The sequence below is a fragment of the Pelodiscus sinensis genome, chromosome 13 (genome assembly GCF_052426305.1).
Source record: "Pelodiscus sinensis isolate ZL-2025 chromosome 13, ASM5242630v1, whole genome shotgun sequence".
In the NCBI taxonomy this organism is placed as follows: domain Eukaryota; kingdom Metazoa; phylum Chordata; order Testudines; family Trionychidae; genus Pelodiscus; species Pelodiscus sinensis.
In genome coordinates, this window is record NC_143064.1 from 27,200,107 (window position 1) to 27,220,023 (window position 19,917).

Genomic DNA, 19,917 nt, shown 5'->3' on the forward strand with positions numbered 1-19,917 from the left:
CTCTTCTCACGGGGTGACAGAAAGTTCACTCTGGTCTACGTGCTTGAGAGAAAAGCTGAAATGGTTTCTGATATACAAGATGGCTTCTAGCTAAATATGAAAATGGTTTCTACAGCTTCTACAACTCCCCCCTTTTAGCCTTTTAAAGGCTAACCTTGAAACCATTTTATACCTCCATTTTCCATTAAAGTATTTATGTACATTTCTTGTTCCTTTCTCTGCTCATCCTATTTTAACATCACGAGTTCCACATTCCCATTGGTAAGGGTCTGTCTTGTGTTTTCCAGAATACAAGAAATACAGCATTTGATTAGCAAGAAACAAAAATAGGCACAAAAGAATATAGCCAATACTAAAACTATTCTTTACAAAATCCAAGTTCCCACATGTCCAAACTAGCCTCCCAACTAATCCCAGAGGGTCCAGTCTTCCCCCTGCCTTAGGCGTTTCACAGTTCTTTTAATTTCTGAGGCATCTTCCTTTACTTCTTTTCTGGTGTCAGAAATATACTTACAGCATTTTCTTCTTACTAAGGCACAAACCCCGCTCTTACTAGCTAGGACATAGTCTAGGGCCATTCGGTTTTGGCTTTTTCTCACCCTGGCTCCTGAACCATTACATGTCCAGCAGTACTTTGCAATTGGGGTCAAGGCTAGGCGGATATACCCTGGGTTAGTAAACCCTTTATCCTGCCAAGTATCATTTGGCTTAGTTTACTAAACAGTGTGCCATTCATTTGAGTGTTGTTTAGTGGGACTGGAATTATTGGGATGCCTCCTTGTGAATGTACCGGACTGTGAGCACATATCCAGCAACCTGTAGAATTAAATTCTTGGGAAACTTGGTTCATTAAAAGCATAAACACATTTGAACCATATAGGTTATAACTACTAAATATTAAAAACAAGATTAAGCATAAGCTCAACATGAATTGTTTGTCCAGCCTAATGCTGGCTGTTCTTCAGGACTTCGTAATTTGCTTCACCTATCGCTGGCAGGTTCTTCTGGGCCGCAGCTGGTACCTTAGCCTTGGTCTCTCAGGCTCGTCTGCTTCTGGGCCTGGATTGCCGGTACCAAGCCTGTGCTGATCCTCGTCTACTTCTGGACCTGGGTTTCTGGTACTAGGTCTGTGGTGATTCCCATCTGCTTCTGGACCTGGGTCTCCGGTACCAGGTCTGCGGTGCTCCTTGTTGGGGACAACCTCTGTAGGGACTGGAACGGGTTTGCAGTGGGATGCGTGAATCCAGGTGGGCAATCCTTCGCACTTTACAGCAGTATGGGTGGTCAGAAGGACTTGGTAGGGATCCTTTCACCTGGGTTCCAGGGCAGTCTTCCTCTGGTGAACTTTCACGCAAACCCAGTCTCCTGGTTGTAGTTTAAGGCACGGCTCAGTCGGGGCCTCCTGGAAGGCGTCCTTAACCTGTGAATGATAAGACTGTACACACCTCATAAGTTCCTGGCAATACTTGACTATGCTTCTTTTAACAAGTGTGGCATCAGCCAGGTCAATTTCTGGGCTGCTTAACAGTCTCATAGGTTGGCCACATGCAATTTCATGTGGACTGAGTCCAGTTTTTTGATTAGGAGTGGCTCTCATGCTCATTAGGGCAATTAGGAGTGCTACTATCTATGTTAAGCCAGAGTTCTCACATATTTTAGCAAGTTCGTTCTTTAAAATCCTGTTTCATCTTTCTACTGTTTCTGCGCTCTCCAGGTGTCGTGCACAGTGCAGTGCTTGTCTGGTAGAGTAGTACTTTTCCAGTTTTTTTTGAACAATTTGCCCAGTAAAGTGGAGACCTTTATCACTGGAGATCACAAGGTGTATTCCCCATGATGGGATGTAATAATTTAGAAGTTTCTTAGCTACTGTGATGTCATCATGTTTCCTTCAGGGATAAGCTTCTACCCATCCCAAAAACAAGCAAACAATAACTAGCACATTATTCAAAAGATTGACATTTAAGCAATTGAATAAAGTCCATTTGTAAATTCAGAAATGGTCCCAAAGGCGGAGGTCTGGTTGCCGGAACTGTCTTTACAGGTTTACCCACGTTGTGGGCTTGGCAGACAGGGCAAGCCAGACAGTAATCTTTGGCTGCTTGGGAGAATTTGGGAGCAAACCAATTTTGTTTTAAGGATTGCTACCACCCCCCTTTTGCCAACGTGCGACAATCTAGGGAGCACGGGGGCAAGGTGAGGTAGCAAGACCACTGGGGCAACAATGTGGCCATCAGAGCTGCACCACAAGTGGTCTGGGCGCAAGGTGCACCCCGCCAGTCTCTACTCCTGCTTTTCTGATTCTGGGGCTTGGTTTCGCAGGAGGGCCAGTTCTGAAAGAGACGGCATAGGAGCTGGCGATGGTAGGAGAGAAGGGAAAAACAGCAGGTAGAGGAGCAGATTCCGCTACATTCCAGACAGTACAAACTGCATAGACTGCTACTAAAACTCTACTAAAATTATAAAGGCAAGAACCATTTATATAAAGCACAATGTTAAGATTATTTAAGGGACTTAAATTATTCTTTCATTAAAACAACAATATTGTACACACAATGTTTGAAATACATATATCACAATTAAGACACACACAAGACAAATCTGGACAGAACACAGAACACAAACTTATTATGTCATGACACGGAACCATGGTTTGTTTGTTTGTTTTTTTTCTTCAGTTAATTTTCAGCTGATATTAGCACTTCTTGATGATCTGAAAGACAAAGAAAACATTTCTACCCACATTGGGGTGGTGCATTATATTTTAGAACACTTTTTCTTTACAGATTTTTGCTACTTTTTGATCAGCCTGATGTTACCCAATGGTATGCTTTTATTTTGAACACTAGCTTCAGAGGGTTTGAGTAAATTACTTCATTGTTTAATTATTAAGTTAAAGGTGGCATGCCTCAGTTTCCTTCTTGTACTGCAGACCAGGCTTTTTTATTATTATTATTGCCACAAAAACTCTTAGAACAAGGTGCTTGCTAGTTACTATTCCAGCAAGCAAAAGGTTTCCTTTCTTGAAAAGAATCACATGCAATGTTACAGACTTACTTATGGGGGACAGTGCTCCCCCCCTTCCAGAACAGACAGGCAGTTTGCAGACACACACAACATTGGATCTGAAAGCAAGCCAAAAGTGCTATCAGCTCAGCCTTGAACAGAAACACTGTGAAGTTTCTGGGCTTGGATTTTTTTAAACAATAATTAGGTTCCTTGGAAGACACATTTAACCCTTAGGGTGCAGGTTTTACAAATTTACAATGTATAGATTCTATTCTTTTATGCGGTTAACTAATTAAGTTTCAGTAGAATTACTTATTTTCTCTTTAATAGATTTAACAAAGTGTCTGTAGCTAAATGTTTAACTTGACTGTTTCATTGCTAAGATGATTAAAAGAGGCTGCAAGAAACAAGGAGTCATTTCTTAAAGCAGGTTTGTTTGTTTTTTTCCTCCCCTTTAGGATTTGGAGGAACACTTTCCTTAAACTGTTAAACTTATTTTAAACTTTGTGTTTTGCTTTGGATCGGGCAAGTTTGTTACAGGAGCCCGTGTTTTCAAAGGGAAGAGCTAATTGCTTTCAGTTATTTTTCATGCTTCCTCTCTACCTGTGTATGCGTTATAAAGAGGGATAGAGGGGTGATGTTGTGCCAGATTTTCCCCCTAAGCTTGGTTGATATGGGTGTGCCAACTGAGAATTTTATTTTCTTTTTTTTTCCACTTCTTATGCATTATTTTGGCACAGAGGTGCTGCAGCAACTTTTAAGTTACCTATATTACTGCAGGGCGGATTTTTGCTTTTCTGAGCTTCACTTTCATCCCTCAGGGCTTTAATTTTTCTTCTTTTCAAATTTGTTAAATGCTTACAGGTCCTTGGACCATTATGCATCTACAAGTAGTATACAGGGGTGCCTTTTGGCAGTGTGGGGGGTGTTTAGACTAACCCCCACTTAAACTAACTTTACACACTCCAAAGAAAGAGTCTGCCGGGTCTAGAGTGTCAGACCTTAGCAGCTCATGAAATAAGGGGAGTCGTCACTCCCTCACATATCCGCTGAGTCTCGAGGTTCAGCTGCCCCCCCCCTTGCGTTCAGAGCTCCCTCGTGGGAGAGCCCTGGTGCAGCTGGGGTCAGCTCAAGTCTCAGACCTATGCAACGGCATTCATTCTTCACTCATTACATTCATACTCATTTTCCACACACATTTTTTTCTCCTTTTTCACATTTTTCCTATAGTTTCCACATCTAGATGCATCTTTATTTATTGTCTAGTTCCCATGGGTTTCTATTAAGCGACGCTGCCCAATGCTAATACTAGCTTCTCACAACTGTCTAAAAGCTTCACAGTTCTGACCTCCCTGCTGAACATGTTCCAGGTCATAGTGAATTGTCTCCAAAAAGATTCTTTGTGTTGTCTTTCCTGCTCTTAGTTGCAAAGGGAGAAAAAATGACACAGTACATGTGGTCACCCTGAAAATATCACACCAGGATGCAGAGCCTGATTTAGAATCCGTGGGTGATTAGGGTCCAGTTTGCAGGACTTCCCTAATGAGAGAGGAAGTGTGGCTTCTTGGATAGGGCACTAGACCGTGATACAAGAGACCTGGATTTTATTTCTGATTCTTCCACTCCCCTCCTGGAGCAAGTTACTTTACTTCTCTCTACTTCAGTTTCTCCCATCTGCAGAATGGAGGATAATGATACTTCTTTTGAGAGCTATAGATGAAAAGCACTGTGTAAGAGCTAGATTATTGATATTATTCTTTATTAACATGGAACCACGGCACTGATTGGTGTTCTGCTAGCAGAGTGAAGGCCAGTGGGTTTACTGTATGCTAGCTCATTCTAAGAAAAGACTTAGCCATTGGCCCTTCATCCATAAATGATTTACCATATAAAGAGTATAACAGGCCTGCTGACTGATCCCCCAGAAACATGTGAGTGGGGAAAGAAGCTATTGTGTGGCTATTGAGGGGGCAGGGAGAATGAGGAAGGGAAAAGTTGAAGTAGCCCATCACTTATGAGCAGTGTTACAGCTCCCCCTCCCAAAAATATACCTGCTCAGCCCTCATGAGCAATCTTACTATTAAAAAAAAAGATGGACATACGACAGATCAATGCTGTGAGCCTAGTACTGATCTCATTTACACCAGTGTTAATCCACTGCCATCAGGAAAATTGTTCTTGATTTATACCACTGTAAGAATGAAGAGACCCAGGGATAAAATTGAATTAAGAAACATTAATGTATCAAGCTCAGGTTTCAAAACAGAAACAGGCTAATGTTTTTTAAAAAAAAATCACCAAAATCATCTTGACACCATCTCTTTAAATCCTGAAGTAAATACACACTTTAAAGATGTCAACACTATTTTTAAAAAGTATACACGCCAAGACTAGCGTTATATAACCTGGAGATGATGAGCTGCTTAATCATAGTGATTTGGCTTGTGCTTAAACACTATCATGCAATGAAGATGAATCACATCTTTAGAAACTGTTCATTTCAAACCAGTTTAAAGGGCAGGAGAGGCAACCTTGAACTTAGATGTGGTTAATTAACACCCCGTGTACAGCAAAATCAATGGCTGAGGTATCTGACTTGTCATTGACAACGAGCAAAAAACCTTCAGTGTTGAAACATGCAAGAGGCATTCTTTTCCATGAAAGAAAAATATCCAATGACTCAGTCAGCATCAGTGGTGAAAGAAAGCGGGTGCGCCCTGGTGCGCAGCTCCGACAAGTGCTGGCTGAGCTGTGGCAAAAGCCGGTAGGGAGCTATTTAAACAGCTGGAAGGGACCCGCGTTGCAATAGGACAGCACCTCTAAAAAATTTTAAGTTACTTTCACCCCGGTCAGCACAGAACACACTCAACTTCTCTCAGCGTGAATAGTGTTCAGACCATGACTCAATCTAGATTCTGTCTGTGCTGCTCCAGTTTGCTAACGGAATGGGACAATTCTGAAAGGGGTGGGACAAAAAGCTGGTCCGTGGCTATTTAAAAAACATGAGCAGCATCAGTTTGTGCATACATCTCTGAAAGAAATAACTGACTTCTAGTGGATCTGTTTCATGGAGCCACAGGATTGTTTATTTCCAACTATTTGCAACTGATGGCTTTCGATTCATGAAAAGTTAATGATTATCATAAAACTCATACTGGAAAGTGCATTTCTTATTATTTAACTGTCTTTTTAGTCTTTTGTTTCAAATGACTCAGACATCCAGCCAGGAAACAGAAAAAATGAGGTGATTTAGATGACAAACCATGCAACTTAGATGATGGATGAATGAAATGAATGCATTCATATGTAATCCAGAGGCTCAAAACTACTCATCCAAATCATTTAGGGCTTAACTGAGGCTTTGTGGAGAGCACTAAGCCAGGTGCAGCATGTTGTGCTGGCCCTGGAATAGGCTGGAACGCAGATTGTGACTAAGGGTATATTCAATACGTGGAGCTGGGGGGGGTGGGGGGGAACCAGCTCACGTAAACACACTTGCACTAGTTCTCATCAAGCTAACACAGTAAACAACACTGGAGGCTAGCTGGAGGAGCACAGGCAGTGGCAGCATGGGCTAGCCATGTTGGGTACAAATGCACCTCAATCCCATGGATATATGTCATCAGCCCAGCCAGCCTGTGTCACAGCTTGCCACAACTCAAGCTATCCTGGCCACCCTACTATTTTTAATGCTAGCATGATGAGAGCTTGAGTGAGCATGTCTATAGAAGCTGGAGAGTACACCCCCAGCTTACAAGTATAAACAGCTTCTGAGTTACGACCCTATGAATTCTTCCTTGTTCCAAGGGGGAAGTATCCTGCTCAGAGGAGTATAGATCTGGAGACCTGAATTCCTCCTGTTGCACTGGCAAAGCTCCACTAGATGGAACATTGTAGAGTGGGGAGCCAAGGCTCTGCATACTTGCTACCCCACCCTGCCCATTCCCACCCACTTATGCAGGGCAGGTGCACGTCCCATCCCCCTGAAAACTGCTCTCCTTTCCATGATATGAGCAGCTGGTGGGAGAGACATGTACTGCTTCCTGTGGCTATACAAAGCAAGACAAACAACCTAATTCTCTCTAAACACCCAAGCTGGTAAAATAAAATCCAATTAGTTTGATTTTGAAAATTACAAGATGTCAGGGGTTCATCCAAAATTTGTTTGACAAAATTAATTCACTGAAAATAGAAAAATAAGAAAATGTCAACACACTCTAGTAAACATCTAAAAACAACACAAACATTTAAAAAACAGCAAGTTGAGATTATCAAAAATTTGCTAGCCAATAAATGATAGATTGATAACAAAACCTTTATGTGTCCAGTAAAAGGTGAATGTATATCTTAAAGCATATACTTTGATGATCCAAGGTAAATTTCCAAAGCTAGTAACAGACAGTGTCATGTGACCTCTACTAATGTTCAAGGGAATACAGGCAGTCCCCGACTTATGCGGATCCGACTTATGTCGGATCCGCACTTACGAACAGGGCTTTTCTTGCCCAGGAGCTCACAGGCAGCGGGTCGCCGCCCGTGTCCTCCAGGGCGAGAAAAGCTTCTCCCGGTCCCCCTGGTCTGCTGGGGGGGGAGGTCCAGCAAATCCGCTGGACCCCCCCAGCAGACCAGGGGGACAGGAGCAAAGCCGCTCAGGCGGCGGGGGTCCCGCTGCCTGGGCGGCTTTGCTCCCGGGCAAACGAGCAAAGCCGCCCAGGCAGTGGCTTTGCTCGGGTCTCCCTGGTCTGTTGGGGGGGGGAGGAGGCGCAGCTAGTGCACCCCCCCCCCCCAGCAGACCAGGCTTTTGTTGCGGGATGCCTTGGGTAGAGCAGCTGGGGTGCTGCCGGGTTGGTCCTGTGGGAACCTACCGGGCAGCACCCCAGCTGTTCTGTCCCAGGCTCCAGATTCAGCAGCTGTTGAAACTGATCAGGCTGATTCCAGGAAGCTGGGGGCAGAGCAACTCTGCCTCCGGCTTCCTGTAGTCAGCCCCTAGTCAGTTTCAGTGGCAGCAGCTGAATCTGGGGCCAATTCCAACTTACATACAAATTCAACTTAAGAACAAACCTATAGTCCCTATCTTGTACGTAACCCGGGGACTGCCTGTAATTATTTTCTTGGGCACTGAAAATGGAAAATGAGAACTTAGATGAAATAAGAACAGATCTGCACTTTTTGCCAAACGTCAACCAAATGTATCTTGCCATTTTAAAACCACGGTTTGTTATTCTTTATTTTGGCTTCCCTGCGGGCCCTTGTAGTAAGATGAGAGCATGAGACATAAGACCATATAGCACCAGCCTGATCTGAGGCCTGAGGCCTAGCTAACAATGGACAAAACATTGCGAACATAAAGCAAAGCTAAACTGTGAGAAAAAGCAGACCCCTGTTCACAGACCTTGGCATGAGCAGGGCTGAGACTAATTGGTAATAGGTCCAGTGCTGAGACTAACTGGTAATAGGGACTTATCATGAGTTGTAAACACACAGCTCATTGAAAAAGACCATGGTACCCACGCCTCATAAATGCCAACTCAGGTTCAGGTAATGGTCTAAGATAACAACCGGATGGATGTTTACTTCCCACAAATATCAACTCAGGTTCAAGAAAATGTTGAGGTTGATACATAATGGATGGAGATGGTCTAATCAGATCACAAGGCACAAGGTGATTGGTGGTAACCTGGCAAGATCAGAGGGTGGCAACCTCACACGTCAGCAGTGATGTGTTTTTACCTGTATATACGGTGGTGTCTTGGGGGGACAGTCTTCGAACAGCCTCAGTGGGTATGACGAGGTGTACCAACTCTACACTGGCAGTGGAGGGGTTAACCAGGCTTGCTGGGCTGAGAAGGCCCCTCCCCCAAGGCCCTGCTGGGCATGCTCCAGGTGCAGGGTCAGTATAAAGGCTGGTGGAGCAGCTCAGTCAAGGTTGACTACTGAAGGGGAAGGTGCTCCTGCCAGAGCCCAAGAACAACCTTCCCCGTGGGACCAGCCAGAGCTGCGACACGAGCTGGAGCTGCTGCCACACGAGCCAGAGTTTCTGCACGAGCCAGAGCTGCTGCAGCTGCCACCACCACCACAGCCACCACAGCCACAGACCACTGCCACAGCCGCTGCGCCCACTGCTACTGCTGCGCCAACTACAGCAGCCGCACCAGCTGCCACCGCCATGCCAACTGTAGCCACTCACACCACAGCATTCGCTAGTCCAGGTGGGGATGGGGCCAGCCAGTAGATGGGGGTAGGAAGCAGCCCAGGGCTGGGAGCAGGAGGTAACCTGGAGAACTCAGCTTGCTTTGGGGGCAACTCCCTGCTGAACCAGTGGTGGGAACCACCCACCGCTCATAGGGCCCTGGGCTGGGGCCCAGTGGAGAGAGAGGGCCCAGAACCCCCTACCCTTGAACCCTCAAAAAGGGGCATTATAGACTCGGCTGCTGGGCCATATTCACCCCTCAGACAGAGGGCATTATAGACTCGGCGTTGGGCCATATTTGCCCCAGATGGGGTATTATAGACTAGGCTGCTAGGCCATATTCACCCCAGATAGGGGGGAGTTATAGACTTGGCTGTTAGACCATATTTACTCCCAGACAGGGGGCAGTACAGACTCGGCCACTGGGTCATATTATTCCCAGGTAGGGGGCAGCATAGACTTGGCTGCTGGGCCAGATTTACCCCCCTCCCCCGAAGGAGCACAGGGAGCATGAAAGTGGTCTATTGTTTTGAGTCATTTCATTGTTTAGGTAGTGGTTCAGTAGAGTCTACTGACAACTATTACTGTACTTCGCTTAACAATAAATCTGGCCTGGCACCTTCAATCCTTATCTCATTTGTGGTCTTTGGGGGCTCTCTTGGGGTCTACTGTGAAAACTAAGTGCATAAGTCTACACGGCACACATCACTGAGCACACATGCAAGCAGCCTTCTGGTTATCATCATCGATAGAGTCAGAGACGTGTGAGGACATCGCAACAGTAAATCCTGGCACCAGTTAACCAACAGCATTTCTGAATGGCTGCCTGAATAACTACAGCCCTAAGAAGTATCTGAACTTTTTGGTTTGCTTCTCTGAACTCTGGCATCCATTCTAACTAGTCCTAAACAAATCTGCTAAAAGACAGGGATGTCCATCGCCTGGGAAGTTTCAGTATTTTGGAAATGGTTTTAGTCCTGAAGCAGGACAAATGAAAGGTAAAATACTAAACATTTCCATGCAATGAAAAGCGCCAACAAATTTAAAATCAGAAATGTCAAAATGCACCAGTCTGACATTTTCAATTGAAATAAAACGTTCCCCCGTTCTCTCAGATTGCAAATATTATGGTAAATGAATCTTGGGGACTTTCATACCTGTGTGCAATATTAACAGATGTATTTGTTTGCTCTGTTCCGCTGTGTAGAGAAGACTGGCAGCACAACTGTTCGGTTATGATACTTGATGTAAATTGAGAGACCATTAGTGAGCCATTTGGAATTTTTATAATTGGATGATTGTTGCAAAACCACAGTTTGCTTCTAATGTGCTTTGTCCTTTGACGGAGTAATTCAGAACTACACAGCATGGTGAGCAATTCACATCTTTTTGTTACAAAGCACTTAGCAAAATGGTCTGTCTTACGCACGCATGCCTAACTGACATTTTGCTAACTGTTCCCAATAATGAATTATTGATAGCGAATATAGGTGAATGCATATGTAAAACAAAAATTCCTTGAAGGAACTAAAGATTGAAGTCCAGTATCTTTCCATAGGGCATAGGTCCACAGTATGAGCAATGGCGCTGCAAACTTCTCTATATCGTTCTCCACACCCCTTATCTGAAATAAGGGGACTCCAGGAAACCCCATAGGTGTCCTGCTGGCTGCTCAGTTCACACTCCTCAGGACTCTATAGTTCCTCTTTCCCTGCAGCCCTTAAAGCTGCGGACACGGGGAAAAGGGCTTGTGGCAAGAAGCTGGACCTGACAGCCTCCAGCCACACTGCTGCTGCCACAGCATGACATCTGGCCAGCATGGCAGACCCTTGAGCCTCCCAAGATCCACTGCCTGTTTGAGGGAGCAGTCGGGGAAGGAAGAGGCTGGAGTTTCTGAACATGCTGGCATCGTGCGCCTTCCCTGACCAACCGACGAACATGTTCAAAAACTGGCTGCGATGGTTGATGAAGGTCTGCAGGACCAAGGAAAAATAGACCTTGTGGTTAATGTACTGAGATGCCCGGTGGTCAGGGGCACGGGTGAGGATGGGGATGCCGTCAATAGCTCATGGCGGCAAAGCCAGCAATGATGGGGTCCACATTGCCGAGGCAGATAACCCTGTGCAGCAGGACGGTGTTGATGGCCCTCACCACCTCCAGAAGGAGACAAACAGAATCAAAGGGGTGCCAGGACCCTTGGGAAGCCCCTGAGCCCTCCCACTCTCCATCCCCTAAACACCCCAGGAGCCGCCCCCTATGTAGTCCAGCCCCTCCCCCCGCAGCAGGGCTGTGTGAGGGCAGGACTGCAGAACTGCCTGGATATGGGGGATTTCCCACTCCACCTCGCATCGCCAGCTCCCCTTTCCCTAGGGTTCCCCTTTCCAGTACTCCCCCCCCCCCCGCGGGACTGCAGCCCGAGAGCACCAAACCTGCATGATGAGGGCCCCAATGGTTGACTTCCCCACGCTGAACTCATTCCTGATGGATCAGTAACCGTCAGGCATGGTGAACTTCCAGATTGCAATGGTGACCCAATTCTCCAGAGGGATGGCAGATTGCATCTATATGTCCCATCATGTGAAGGCAGGGGCGAGCTAGGCACACTGCTCCAGGTATGTCTCCTTCCTCATACAGAAGTTCTGGAGCCGTTGCTGGTTATCCCACCGCTACATCATGAGCCAGTCCCACCAGTCAGAACTGATGTCCAGCTGCCGGAAGTGGCACTCCACTGTGGGGTGCATCTGAAAGAGCTGTGCTCCCATACACATGTTGAGGGTCTCCTCAAGCAGCACGGAGTCATGTTCCTGCAGGGCCTGGAGGGCAGCCTGCAGAAACTGCAGCATGACAGTCAAGGCCTGTCGTGTGCCCAGAAGCAGCTCTGGCTCCATAGCAGGGAGTGCTGTGGTGTCCAAAAACAGGGCAACTAAAGCATGCAGTGGAGATGCTTTGCTTTCCCTCAATGAGATAGGCAAGCAGGAGAAGAATCTAAGAAATGGATGTACAGGGTGTCCTTTAAATACCCGTCTCAGGACGCTGACCTAATGCCCTGCTAGAACTGGTTCTGGGTAGCCTTAAATGCAAGAGAGCATTCAATCAGTGTGGATTCTCTATTTCAAAATAGCAAATCGTTATTTCGATGTGCTTTTTGTGTGCACATGCGCTATTTCAAAATAAGCTATTCTGGAAGCTATCTGAAATAAGCATTCAGTGTGATAAGATTGGAATTCCCATTGGCCGGGAAGCCCTTGGCTGTGGCTGAGTTCTGAGGCCACCAGCCAGGGTAAACAATTATGTTTGTGATGTAATTAGTAACATAAACATCTTCCTATTACCAACACAATTATTTTCTGTTTGGATTGTGGTAGTACCTAGAGGGCCCAGATTAGGGCCCCATTAGGCTAGGCATTGTACATACATATACTGAAAAGATAGTCTAAGCCCCCAAAGACCTTACAATTAGAGGCTATGTCTAAACTATGCAGAAGATCAGTGCTACTGCAGTTGATCTTTTGGGGTTCAATTGAACAGGTCTAGTGAAGACCTGATAATTTGAACTGAGAGGGCACCCCCCACAGCACCAGAAGTCCTGCTGCTCAAGAGGTGTAAGGGAAGCTGATAGGTCATGTGTTCCCATCGACCTCCCACTGTGTGGATGGCACAAAAACACGCTTTAAGGTACGTTGACTCCAGCTACATAATTAATGTAGCTGGAGTTGTGTATTTTAAGTTGCCTTTCCCCTTTAGTATAGACCTGGCCTAAGAGACCTAAATTTGGGCTTCTAAATAAGGCACCAAGTGGCAGATTTTTAGCCACTGCTGATTCTGGCTCTCACGTGAATGATAAACATCTCAATGTCATATTGAACCAGTCCTCAGAGCCATCCACTCCACTGTAAAAAGTAGGGATGTTTTAATATTGTAATTTAAATGATTAACTAATAATCTTGGGCTTAACAATTCATCACAATGACTATATGCATCCCTCCCTTGCTGCTTCTGATACAGGGGATGGAGGGAAGTGGGAATTGGTGCTCATGGGGAGCCAGCTTTTAAGGAGCAGGCTCCTCATGCATGCTGATCCTATAGAGGCAGCAGCGTGGGGGGCAGGCAGCAGCCAATGCTCTGGGAGATCCACCTTAAAAGCTGACTCCTCACGAACACTGGATCCTGCAGAGAGGTCTCTCCCCTCCCTCCCCCAGCTGCTGCCTCTCTAAAGGATTTAGCGGTGTGAGGGGAGGGGGACAGACAGGAGTCGATACACACAGGGAGCCGGCTTTCAAGCTGCCTGCCCACCATGCTGCTGCTTCTTTAACCTGGCTTTCTCCTCCTCCGCCCCTTGACTCACATGTAAATGTGCAACCGCTAAAATTTCAAGTGGGTTACATGTTTACACAAAACTCCCATGCCTAGTAAAAAGGTTTCTAAGATCAGATGATGCCCACTAGGAATGGGAATCTCATCTATTGCAAATTGTTACTTTTCTAAATTATTCTTCTCTTCTAGGAGAACCTACACAAATCAATCATGTATTGTGTGTAACAGCTTCAGCAATTATGAATATTTCAAGTTTACAGAGTAGACCTTGATGTAAAGAAGCAATAGGAACTTTCAGCTGTTTCTGCCTAGGGGATCCGAGAAAAGGTAGGGAAACATGTGGTCAGAGGATAACTCATCAACTTATCAGAAAACACTGAGTAAATGATCAGTTCTGCTGGAAGAAAACACCTACAGAAAAGCTGCTGCCATCTCCCTCTGCCAGAGGGTTCATTACTAACATGGGGCTTGATTCTGATCTCACACTGGTGACTCCATTGACTCCATGGACTTATTCCTGTCTTACACCAGTGCTAGTGAACTCAGAATTGAGACCATTAGAAACATCAGAAAAAATATCAGTTATTGGTTCACAATCTTGGCCAGCGCCTCAGCAAGGATAAACAGCATAAATTGATATTGATCGAGTTTTGCTGATTTATCCCAAGAAGGATCTGACCTCCCATCTTTAAACACAGGTTTCTCCCATAATAAAAAGTTACTCCTGAGAAAGCTTATTTAAGTTAGATGACAGATAATCTCTGTGGGTACATCTACACAGCAGGGCTAAAGTCGAATTAAGCTATGCAACCTGAGCTATGTCAATTAGCGCTGTCTACACAGCAGGAAGTCGAAGGAAGAACATTCTTCCTTCAACTTCACTTATTTCTTGTAAAATGAGGATTATAGGACTCAGAAAAAAAAGTCCTCCAGCTTGCCATTATTTTGAAATAATGGGTTGCAGTGTAGATACACTCTTTCTTATTCTGGAATAATGCTGCTGTGTAGACACAGCATGTGGCGGCGTCTAGATTGGCATGATTTTCCGCAAATGCTTTTAACGGAAAAGTCTAGACACAGCCTGTGTGATCACATCAGCACCTAGCAACTTCAGATGAAATATCCCAGCAAGACAGACACAATTTTGTTCTAGTCAGCAGGAAAGCTACCTCTCAGTAGATGTATGATCCATCCCCAACGTCACCCAAGCACTCTGAGGATTTTATGTACACTGTAAGGCCCAGTCTGCAGTCAGATTGTCCATAGCCTTTGTTACTATTTCTTTCAGTGAACAAAATGTGCCTGCAAATAGATTACAATCATTTGTCTTTTGACTCAGTCAGAAGTAATCCATCTACCTCAGCAATCCTTTTCACTTTTGCTTTTGGTGGATATTGGAGAAATGTTTGTTTCTCCATGGATTATGTTCTGATCTCTAAAATAATCTTTTATAGTGAGTAGCTAAAAGCAAATGGATCATATTTATGTGGTGGTACTCCTGGCGGGATCTGCAAATATAAAATGTCACAGGGCCAATCATGCCAATGAAATATAATTCCTTCATTGTCTAACATCACATACTCTTATAACACAGGAGAAAAAACAACTTTTGTTCTGGAATTTGGATTCTTCTGCTTTGTAATTTTCTGCAGCTTTGAGGTTCCTGTTGGTATTTTAGAAATACTTTAGGCAGGTATAAAGATAAAATAGATGACAATTACCCAGTTAGCCCCCTACTACCAAACTTCCTTTGAGGACAGAGAGGGAAATTTATCTCTCATATGCCCTGCCCATCACTGTAGTACTTGATCCCTTTCCAGCAGTGTTTCCCTTCAAGCTTACTTTTTCCCGACCTTTGTTAGGTTGTTTTCATGTGATCAATTTCCTTTGCAATATTATTGCTAGTTGTAATAGCAGAGTAGCATCCAATATTAGGGTGTGTTTAGACTACAGGGTTTTTTCGGCAAAAGTGGATTTGTCGACAAAACTATACACTGTGTCTACAATGTCGACAGAACTCAGCAGTTTTGGCAACGATGGTAAACCTCATTCTACGAGGAATAACACCTTTTGTTGACAGAGTTCTGTCAACAGAAGGCATTATTGCATCTACACTGTCCTTTGCATCTACACTGTCATGTTGACCAAGTGGCTTGCTTTGTCGGCAGAACTGGATGTAGTCTAGACACTCTTTGTTGACAGAAGCTTTGTCAACAGTATCAGTCGACAAAACTTCTGTCGACAAAAGCCTGTAGTCTAGACATACCCTTAGGGACCTGTTGTGCAAGGTCTCTCAGGAGCTAACAAGTTAGATAGTCATGATGTAGCAGTGGCTGGTAGCAACCAAAGGGAGGGAAATGGGGAAGGGATGGAAAGGAGAAGTTACATGGTTGCTCAAGTTTCTAATGTGCTCTGATTCAGCACTATGAACACAAGTTCCGAGGCATAGAGAGGGTGTTATGAGCCCAGAGGTGAAGGCAAAAATTGCGCCCCCCACCGCCACCACTGTGTGGCAGGACCCCGAACCTGGCACACGTCTGAACCTGACCCTGGGGGGAGGGGATCTTGTACCACGTCTCACCCCACCCGCACACACTAACCCTCCAGCAGAGATGAAAGAGGATCAGGCTGGGGGCAGAGAAGCAGGGAGGAGGCGGCTCCAGCTGGCAGCGGTGGGCAGAGGAGGAGCAGGCGAGCGGAAGGATGACAGGGGGAGTGGAGGGAGACTAAATTGGCGCCCCATTAACATGGCACCCGGGGGCAACTCCCTCCCCGTGCCCTCTTCACTACACCACTGTAAATAATCCAACTCTAAGGATATTTATTGTTTAATGAATTACTTATTTTACTAACTACAGACAAATATAAATTATAAAGTTTTTGTGGCTTATATTCTGTTAAATAATTTTTCTCTTTAATTTGTTCATATCCTGTTCTCATTAGGTTCATGTCTTTTACATAAAAAATGTTAAATTCTTAAAATATGTAAGATTTATAAAACACAAGAGATAAATGTTATACAACCTAAATATGAATTTCATCACTATACGTCAATCAAAGTATTCAAAACCACTGTTATAGCAAACGAGTAACTCATTGCTTTAATGAATAAAAGGTAAAAAAGATGATGAGCATATCAAATTTATTGTAAGCAATTTGTAATGCTTCCTAACTGCCTAGTTACTTACCTAATTAACATAATTGTTTTTCATACAGCGATAAACTACGTGAGTGTTATGAATGTAAGAGATTCGCTTACATGTTAAAATAACACAGAAAAACTTTTAAATAAAACTAACACACAACATGAGAATTGCCCTCACTTTCTTGAAGACACTTGAAGCAAAAAGTAGCCTAAGGCTGAGGATAAGCATGGCTTTCTGTCTGCCATGAGGACTTTTTCCCTCAAGCTGCCATGAGATTCTGTCTTTAAGTAAAGGAGAGAGGTCTCTCTGAGCTACTCTTCCAAATTTCACACAAGCCATTCAACTGAAGCCATAGATATCAAGATTCAAGGCCAGGCTTGCCTTGAGCAGACTGCCTTGCCATGTATTCACAATCACAACATCCGAACATGTATAAGATTTTTAGTTGAGAACGCCATGTTAATCCCAAGTCTCTGTTATGACTGGGAGATGTGGGTGACCTATAGAAAACACCAGCATTTTCTTTAGAAAATCCACAACAAAATGTGGGGGGATCGATCACCTTAGTAATATCAACTCCTTTAGAATTGAGATTCTGATTATTCAGCACCAGCTGAGGTAGCGTGGGCATTGAATGCCCACGTCTGATATATTTTACCAAAATTCTTGCGTGCCCAACTAGCCAAAAGGAGAAAGGAAACAGAGAGGCCAAAAGAAATGGTACAGAGCAGTGTTTCCCAAACTTTTTTTATAAACTTCAGAGGGGTAGCTGAGTTAGTCTGTACAGGAAAAACTTAAAAAACAACAAATAGTCTAGTAGTGCTTTAAAGGTTAACAAAACATGGTGATGGTATCATGAGCTTTCATGGGCAAAACCCACTTCTGTCCACGAAAGCTCATGATACCATCTACATGTTTTGTTAATCTTTAAAGTGCTACTAGACTATTGTTTTTTAAGTTTTTCTTTTTGTTATAAAGTACCTTTAAAAAAAAGTACACCCAATGCACCCACCTCTCCCCCAAAGCCAGGCACCCTCACCACCCCCCCATTCCAATGCCCCCAACTCTCTCCGAGAGCCAGGGTATGTCTACACTACCCTCCTATTTTGAAATAGGAGGGTAATGTAGGCATACCGCAATTGCAAATGAAGCCCGGGATTTGAATTTCCCGGGCTTCATTTGCATAAGCGGGGCGCCGCCATTTTTAAATCCCCAATCGTTCGAACCCCGTGCCGCGTGGCTACACGCGGCACGAACTAGGTAGTTCGAACTAGGCTTCCTAGTTCGAACTACAGTTACTCCTCATTCCACGATTTGATAGCAACATTCAACTTCTTGAAGGGAGGTTCCAAAGAGGATGGAGAGAGGCTGTTCACATTAGTGACGGCTGGCAGAACAAGGAGCAATGGTCTCAAGTTACAGTGGGAGAGGTCTAGGTTGGATATTAGGAAAAACTATTTCACTAGGAGGGTGGTGAAGCACTGGAATGGGTTACCTAGGGAGATGGTGGAATCACCATCCCTAGAGGTTTTCAAGTCTCGGCTTGACAAAGCCCTGGCTGGGTTGATTTAGTTGGGATTGGTCCTGCCTAGAGTAGGGGGCTGGACTTGATGACCTCCTGGGGTCTCTTCCAGCTCTATGATTCTATGAAAACACTAAATCATTATCATGCCACTTGTCCCTTAGTCACTCTACTTCCTTCCCTACCCCTAGAGCCTGCAGCCCTCATTCTTTAGTTACTCCCTACCTCTAACACGAATCTGTAGTGTGTTCGCAGTATCACAAAGTGGACTCAAGAGTGTCTGGGGCTGAGGGAGTGTTAGATCCCCTTTCGCTCATCTGCTGCTTACTGGCTACATCAAGACTGGCATGATTTTCCGCAAATGCTTTTAACGGAAAAGTTTTCCGTTAAAAGCATTTGCGGAAAAGAGCGTCTAGATTGGTACGGACGCTTTTCCGCAAAAGCACTTTTTGCGGAAAAGCGTCCGTGCCAATCTAGATGCGCTTTTCTGCAAAAAAGCCCCATTTTAGCCATCGGGGCTTTTTTGCGCAAAACAGTACTGTGCTGTCTACAGTGGCCCTCTTGCGCAAATGATTTGCGGAAGAGGGCTTTTGCCTGAATGGGAGCAGCATAGTATTTCCGCAAGAAGCACTGATTTCTTACAGTAGGAAGTCAGTGTTCTTGCGGAAATTCAAGGGGCCAGTATAGACAGCTGGCAAGTTTTTCCGCAAAAGCAGTTGATTTTGCGGAAAAACTTGCCACTCTAGACACAGCCACTGAGTTCAAGGATTAGTAGTGTAAGAGCCTGGAATGGACATGGTAATGCCTAGTGGTCAGAGCTGGAATCAGGAGTCCAGGGCAGGGCTGGAGCAAGGCCGCAGCAGGACAGCAAGGACAGCAGGGCTACAGTAGACTAAAGCCTGGGGAATCTGTTGCACCATCAGGCAGGAGAAAGTTCCGTGCCTTGGAGTGACATTGAGCAGACTGAGCTCCTGTTCCTCGTGTGTGGCTTATATAACTGATATGGGAGACACCTGATCAGTCCCTTTCTTGGGCTTAGCCCAGGAATGACTCTTCACTTTATACAACATAGGCACCAACTCTGTGGGTGCTCTGGGGCTGGAACACTTACAGGAAAAAACAGCAGATGCTGAGCAACTACTGGCAGCCCCCTGATCAGTGCCTCTCCCGCCCTTCCAGTGCCACCAGTCTGCTGCAGATCAGCTGTTCCGAGGCAAACAGGAGTCACTGGGGGGAAGGGTGGAAAGACAGGATAGAGGGGAAGCCTTAGGGGAAGGGTTGGAGTGGGAGCAGGGCCTGGGGCAAAAAGCAGGAGTTAAGCATCCCACCAGTAGAAAGTTAGTGCCTGTCTTATAATTAGTGGGAGAAAGAGGAGACTCAGTTTAGCTCATTGCTATGTCCATTACTCTAGAAAAGGTAATAATCTCAGATCAGCCTCCTTCTACTTAAGCTCCACACTGCTGCTGCAGTTCTGGCAGGGGCCAGTGACTCTTGGTGACAGGAGGCGGGGAGATGTAAGGTTTCTGTTCCCAGCGTGTAGCTGTGAGGGCATGCACTCATACTTCCACTCTCAAAGGGAAACAAAACAAATATTAATAGTATTGTACAGTTCCAAATTGTATGTAGCTCTGTACTGTGGTCCTCTGTAGAATCATTGTCTGGCAAATAAGAATCAGGAGTTTTAACTGGTCCACTCCTCCTTTTCACATAACAGGTCCCTGCTGATACAGAGAAACTTT